We start from the raw sequence: 7596 nt of genomic DNA, 5'->3' as shown, positions 1-7596 counted from the left end.
CACCACTGACCTACTATTCCTTTGCCTCAGATATCATTTACTATTAACGCAGTATACTCTTACTTGGACTTGAACAAGATAGGGTTTCAAAGATCATCTGTACTTCTTCTCTCTTAATACAGTGGTTGCCTCATATGTACTTGTACCATTTGATTGCGCGTTAAAGACCAGTGCAAGAAGATGGAGAGGAAGAGTCCTCGACTCCGATAGACGTTCCTTTTTCCTGTTGCGCCAACGACATTCCCAAACCCTGCGTTCACTATGACATTCTAAACCGCAATGCAGCATACGATTACAATCCCAAGCACCTGACTATCTCCACCCGTGGCTGTCGATCAGGGATTGTAAGTCGAGGCAGGACTGTTAGAATATTCCTCGCAGGGTATCTGGCTCTTTTATCAGTCTATCAAGTAATTATCGAAATTAATTAATTAACTCTCGAATCGCAGAAAGCATATTCAAAGGGTCCTCTGGTTTTCAGGTAGTCTTGTCCCTCCTGGCTCGTTTGCTGCAGACTGCTCATGCCAACGAATTATTCATAAGTCCTAGAAAGACTCGTTACCATGTCTGGATCTTTTATAAACCAGAAGAAATATTCAATGTATCTCTGACACAACCAAAAGCAAGCAAACAATCTCGACTGAGAAAACGACGATCGACTCGAAAGTCACGTCCACCATCTTCCTCTTCCACTTTAGAAACTGTTCACGAAAAAAGAGAAACAATTTCTAGTAAACGTCACAATATGATTAAGAGTACCAGCGCAAAAGTGTTGAATAAGATACGCTCGAAAATCCATTCTGCTAAATCGAAGAGCCTTCCTCTCGTCAGATCTTCTTTGTGGACCACCAAGCGGAGTACGAAGAGGCGTGCTTATCAATCGGAAGACGAAGACGAGAAAGACGAGGAAGACGAGGAGTCGGAGCAAACTGCAACCAAGAGACTTCTCTCGAGCCAATGGATGAGGTCTGCAATCGTCCTGAAGCCAGATGGCGACTCGAATCCCTTTCTACAGGACAATACCTTGATCATAGACTTACCACCTCCTCCGCCACTTCCTCCGTTCGTAGCAAACCTCGAGATGGAAGATGAAAATAACAGGCCTCCTCGTGACGTATCGCCACGACGGTCCAGAGCAAAGATTAACGCTGATACCAACTCCAAGCAAAAAACAATCTACAATCAGAACTCTGGTAGGCGCATAAAGGTCCTGGAGAAGTTTGACAAGATCTGGGAGTCCCACGACCGCGCCACACAGCACAGAGAAAGCGGTGGAGCGGATGACTCCAGCAGCGAGCACTCCTCGAACCGTTCCAGAAGACTATTGAGCACAACAGACGTCTACGACAGATTTCGTGGCACTCTTCAGCACACCCTCGCCAGAAGAGAAACCGTTCAAGCTCGAAGAGCATCGAAGAGGATCCACAGCCCTAGAGTCTGGCCCAATCTGGACACGAGACGCAACAATCTTCTGGCGAGGCTTGGATCCAAGAACGTTCCACCTTCTTATCGTCTGCTCGCCAACGTCGAGGATCAGAGGCGATCAGTCTTGCAGACGCAGCCAATCCCTCTACCTCCTCCTCTGCCCCCTCCGTCGACGCGAAACACTCATCGTGACAGACAATGCAGTATTTGTCATCGTCCTGTTCAGCAAAGTCTATCCTTGTCTCGACGCGAGGACACTCGAGCATTTTCCACTCCGTGTCCAAGAAGAATGCCACTCAACGTCTTCACAGAGGGCAGGAAGGGATCAGCAGAAGATTACGAAGCTTGGAATCGATCCACTTTCGCCTTTGAATCTGTCCAACGTCGGTGACTCGAGTCTCTTCCACCAAATGTTCTCCAGAAAAGATTCGTATAGGTGTAAAAATGTAAATACAAGTAGAGAATGCTTGCTCAGAGTATACGCGCTTTAACAAAATGAAACAATGGCGTGTTCCACACCAGTTGAACGCAGATCGTACAATACTTGATGGTTTATTTGCCGAGAAGTAAAATACACAGGCATTTGTTACAATGGTACTGCCGAAGAATACTTCTTATGTCTCTGTAATACATCTAGCGACAATACATCAATACTAAAAAGAGAGAAGCTGATATATTTCGTTCGATCAATGTTTTCCGGTTTACCAGATACTTTACAATTTTTGTTCGCGTACCAACTCTATCTCTCTCTCTCTCTCTATCTCACGCAGCTCCGGCTCTACTTCCTTATTTTACAATATCCGCGACTCCTTGACTCTGTTTCCGCCTCGAGTAACTAGAAGGCGACCGGGGGGCGGAATTGTACAACTTTTGCGGTGAATTTTCTCGCCCCTCGTCGTTTGCACCTTGCACTTCTGCACGGTGGTCCCAATTGTGTTATAATCCTCGCGATCGTGCTCTATTTATCGCGAACAATGTTGCACGTTGTTTATTTTGGAAGGCATGTGACCTGCTCTTCCGTGATTCAAGAGAAGTTGCACGCTACCAAGTCGACCTTTGACTCTCTCGATGTCAGGGTTCGAACTATACGATACACACTGCGCGTTGAGCTTCGAGTTAAAAGTATCCACCCACTATGCATAACACATTGGAAGTGGTTAATCAATTTTAAAGTTTGGATAAGTAATTCTAAGTTAAACGAATGTAATCAGGAAATTGTACTCTATCCAGAAACAGTTTAAATAATCTGATACTCGTTTCTAGCTTGTTTGGTTCTTTAACACATTGTTTGCCAAACTCGTGAATATTTCTACGAGGTTGAAAAACCAACACAATTAACAGATTCCTTAAATAGGTTCCTGGTCTGTAAGCTATTCAAATATATTATATGTACATACATAGTAGGAGCATATTTTTGCGAATAACAATATTAGCGCACCGCTACTAGGCGGTCATCGCACGGCGCTGTACCGATGGACCGAACTAGGAAGTTAAATTACTGAATATCACAAAAACGCGCCAATAAAGGAACCTCGAAATCGTGGTATGCAACTTCTCCTGATCCTCGAGCAATTTTTCTACCTTATCTGGCCGCCTGCCTTCCCGACAGACCGCTCAAGTTAATTACTCGTCCTAATAACACTTACCGTTCACACGTTCTCTCATTCACGCACACTGTGGACCTTTTCCTTTCTTCGTGGCTACTCCTTCTATCGACCTACGTGTCCTCTACGCGTCTAGCTAGATACTTTGAATCTGCGTGGCTATACAATTTGTGAATAGGTATTTAAAATTACGCGTACCACATAGACCTCTTATAGGTGCCATATGAGTTACCCGTTCAAGATACAAGGAGTACCTATCTAAAATAAGTACATAATATACAGAGTGTCTTGGTAGAAACAAGCTGCTTCGATGTCTTCGTTATTGCGAGCAACAGAGGAGTTGCTAGGAAGAGTTGTATGGATTCATCGGGTGGACTTTAGGTTGGGTCGTTTTAAACGTAAAGTAGAATTCGATAGCGTAATAAAGTCTGAGTATACACGTGTTAAGGTACGTTTATCTAGAAACTAATATTTAAGGGATTGAAATTATACAACCTTTGCTGAGGAACCTATTTTTTTTTTACCGCTTAAAATAGCGAAGATGTCGAAAAGGTTTGTTTCTAGTGGAACACCCTGTACATAAGTATAATCCACGAGAAGGCGGTGATAAATAGTAACGACGAAGTAACAATACAATATTGCTCGATCCCGTATCATATAATATATAATATTTATAATAATAGTAATAATAATATAACGATATTATTCGCACGCGAATAAAATGGCCTTTTCTCGCACCCAACTCTCTCTTCGCCCTATTCTCTCTGTCTAAAGAGCTACTTAAGAAAGGGTCTCACCGCGCTCGTCCCATACATATATGCATGCGTATATATATATATATGTATAATACATGTGTAACTTTTGTATTTATATATTTATATCTATTTATAATCGTTTGTATATCTCTTCATTTAACGAAGTGGATAATTACGATAGGCCTAACGGTCTCGAGTCGCAATCATGTCACACACTCTTTCTTCCACTCTCGCATTCTTACACTCACCATTTACTCACGTTGCGTTTTGCGCAACTCTCTCTCTCTCTCTTTTATTCCTTTTAGTACGTTCGTCCGGCGAAGCGTCCAAGGATAACAAACCCCCCTCTCTCTCTCTCTCTCCTTGTTTCACGTACACCGTTGCCTCGAGAAAGAAAAGCAAATCGAACAAGCGAAATCGAAAGGTACTACGCGTAATTCTTGTTCTTTTGTGCTCGGCTCTTAGACACTGCGCGCGCGACTCGAGGGCGGTACCCCTTGCGATAGTTACGTAGTAAGTCCGGAAAAAGTTTACACGGATACCTGGGTGTTTCGTTAGCTCCGTTGCAAAGAGTTTTCGCTAATTCGTGACCGCTCAAGGTCATCGTACGTCAGCCATCATCGTATCTCATCCCTTTTTGAACGCAAATTATACCGTTTCTTCTATCTCATGTATCTTTGAATTTTATATCTCCTTCGTTAAGTTCCTGCTTTCGTTCGGAACTCAGTGAACGTTCTGTAAAAGTTGCGTTTATTGAATGTTACGACACAAGTTCTATGTACAAATCAAGTGAAAGAAAGTATATCGCGGGAAGCTCGATTGTTAAAGTAAAAGCACAGGCATTTATCTCTTCATTTTATTTTTAAGATAATAGCGAATATGGAAAAAAATACGACGCTTTTACGATACAGTCAAGTTGGGAGGGGTTGTCGACAAGTGACTTTGAGCGGTCAAAATATTCTGCCTCGACTCGAGAGTACATAGGAGAAACAAAATGCCAGGCGCATTTTGCAACCGATATCACAATTGAATAAATCTTTTCATGTAACTCGAAGGCCTCTTACTATCGTAACGTTAGCTAACAAAAAGACTTGTTGGTTTGCAACAAGACATAGTGAAACACCCTGCATACGAATATGTATGCATGTGTATATATATATATATATATATGTATATGTGTATCGAAATCATGCTTATCAATAATATATTAAACACGGTACACACGTATCCGTTCTCTGTCTACAAAAAGAAAATCAGCGCTTTAAAATTTCTTTATACTCTTCTTACTCTCGCTCCCCTTCATTGTTATAAACTAATTTTGATGCTACGAGGGATGGGGGATCAACGTCAGCGCTGACAGCATCTATGCATTCTCTTAAAGCTACAGAGGTAAGTGTAAAGATGCGAATACTGTTAAGGCTGACAGCTGTTTCGAGAAACATCCCTTGTCTGCGGTGTTGCGTACGGTTCACGTTATCCGCATCGCTCCTCGTTAATTACAAATTAGTCCTTACTCGTCTATTAAAGTTGCAAGTCTAGAACGAAACGTTCGACTTGAAACGATTCATTAACAGGGTAACGCAAAAACATTGGAAAGGGATGAAAAATCGACGATGCGGATACAACGTGGAACACGAAACGGAAATGAAAATCTCTTCGTCGCCGCGGTGGCATTCGATTGATTCCCGTTCGTTCAAATACAAAGTAGAGGTACTTCGCTTCGTGTAAATACAATAATGTACAATCTTCGTTTTATCATCAACGTTATCATCATCGTAAATCTTGTATCGTTCGTTTATTTTTCATTTTTTTTTTTCTTATTTGGAGTTTAAACCTTACTGTGACCTCGGCGCGTTCAGTGCCGAAAAACGGAATCGATCTACGCTCTACTGTGAGTCGAGAGACAAAAAACGAAAAAAATTCTCTATACATTTAACGCATTCTCTCGCAGCGACGTCTTCGTTGCTCCGGTTTATCGAATCCTCTTCTCCGCTCGTCCACGCCTCCATTCCCATTTTTCCCTTCTCCTTCCTCCACTCTCTGTCACATATTTCTCCACCCATCGAGAGCGACATGCGCTCAACCCTCTTCCGTCCTTCGCCTCGCCTCGTCTCCGTTCGTGGTCTCTTCCGGTTCAGAGGGAAGCGACTGTGTTTGGCGCTCGCAGAGCGAAGGCAAAGGACGACCCAACCTGAGGTCTCGATCTCGAGTCGCATAGTTGGTGGATAAGATGCAATCGTTTGTGAGATATGACACTTGATACTTCTCTTAACGCTACAAACTACCAAGCTGATCAATTTAACCCGTGTAGGGTGAATTTATTGGAATAGAGTATTAACTACCCTCTCACATTCTATTTTCAAAGATACAGAGTAATATGCTTCAGAGACACGAGTTGAGCATTGGTAGTTTTATGTTTACATCTTGACTCCTTAGAGGGTCTTCCGAATTCACTGATTCGACTGCATCTGTTCCAAGGACTATGCCATGCCTCGAGATTGCATCTTGCTACGACCTACTACGGCTACCTCGCGATTTACCGCGCGAGCGTCCGTCTACCTATCAATCTACTGTACATGGATACCTTGGTCGTAACACTAATCGTGATAACAAATTACATGGTATGTATTACGTACATGGGGGCTCGCTGTGCGTATGTATCGTTCACGCGTGCACTTCCACACGCTGTGTGATCTATATTTGTGTGTGTGTGTGTTTGTGTGTGTGTGTCTGTATCAGAGCATGTGTGTACCTTCGTATCCTCCATGTACCTTGTGTCCTCGGTGTACATGTGACGCGTCCGCCTGTGTCCTTGTAATAAATGATCCTCCTGTATCTGTGTATAGTGTATTTACCTCTGTATGAGATTTTCGACGATGCAAAATAACTACAGCGTGTGTCGTGCTCCCGTAAAACCGGTATCATCATCCCCTGTGGCTTCTGTCGGTGGCTGTGGGTAATCTTTAACCCTTAAACAGGCGCACGCTTATTATTCAAAAAACTGCCTTCATCGTCTAGGTTGTCTAAGAGAATCTATCCTTCTATGTTTGTGTTTGTTATTATTTTTTGGTTCGCTTAATTTCCACCGTCGCGATTTAGAAACATTTTTTTTATTTTTTAGACGAATCGTCGAGAGTGTAAACGCTATTACGAGAGGAAGAACTTGGATAAACGTGCAATTAAGACAAAATTCGTTTAAACTTTACATTATTATTTACTTTCTCTCTCTTACAATTTACGACGTAGCTCGTCCCTTAGAAAACACTATCTGCTCTCGTTGGATTGACCTGGACGCCGCGTCAGCGTCTTTCGAAAGTAGAACTCGATAATAAATTAACGTGTATTTTTTTTTTTTGCTTTAGATATTTCCGATAATCTAAGAAATTCTATTAAGTATAACACTTGCCCTCTTAAGGGTTAAAGATGGTTAAGGAATGTCTGAGCGGGCTCGTAAAAGACAGCTCGAACGATGAAAGAAGAAGGATTTATGTCGTAAACGAACGTAATCGCGACAATAACCGCGAATGTTTTGAGAATGACTTGAATGGCATTGTGTTCGAATAGAATTTGCGTATCTTTTTTTCCAAAACAAAAACTATAGAAAATTGATGCAATTCCTCTGCGACGTCTAATTGAAAAGAAAGGAAAAACACGCGAGCAATAACGATTGAATTCCTTTTGTTCGCGGACTCGTCTGTTCTATCGTTACTCGTGATACGAATATAAACAGCAATAAATAAACGTGTGAACGCACGATTCCGAGAACGAGTAACTGAAAGTAACAGAGCGTGTCGGTGATTGTTGTTACTAGT

Source organism: Hylaeus volcanicus, chromosome 7 (genome assembly GCF_026283585.1).
Source record: "Hylaeus volcanicus isolate JK05 chromosome 7, UHH_iyHylVolc1.0_haploid, whole genome shotgun sequence".
Taxonomy (NCBI): domain Eukaryota; kingdom Metazoa; phylum Arthropoda; class Insecta; order Hymenoptera; family Colletidae; genus Hylaeus; species Hylaeus volcanicus.
Note: the sequence above shows the minus strand (reverse complement) of the source record.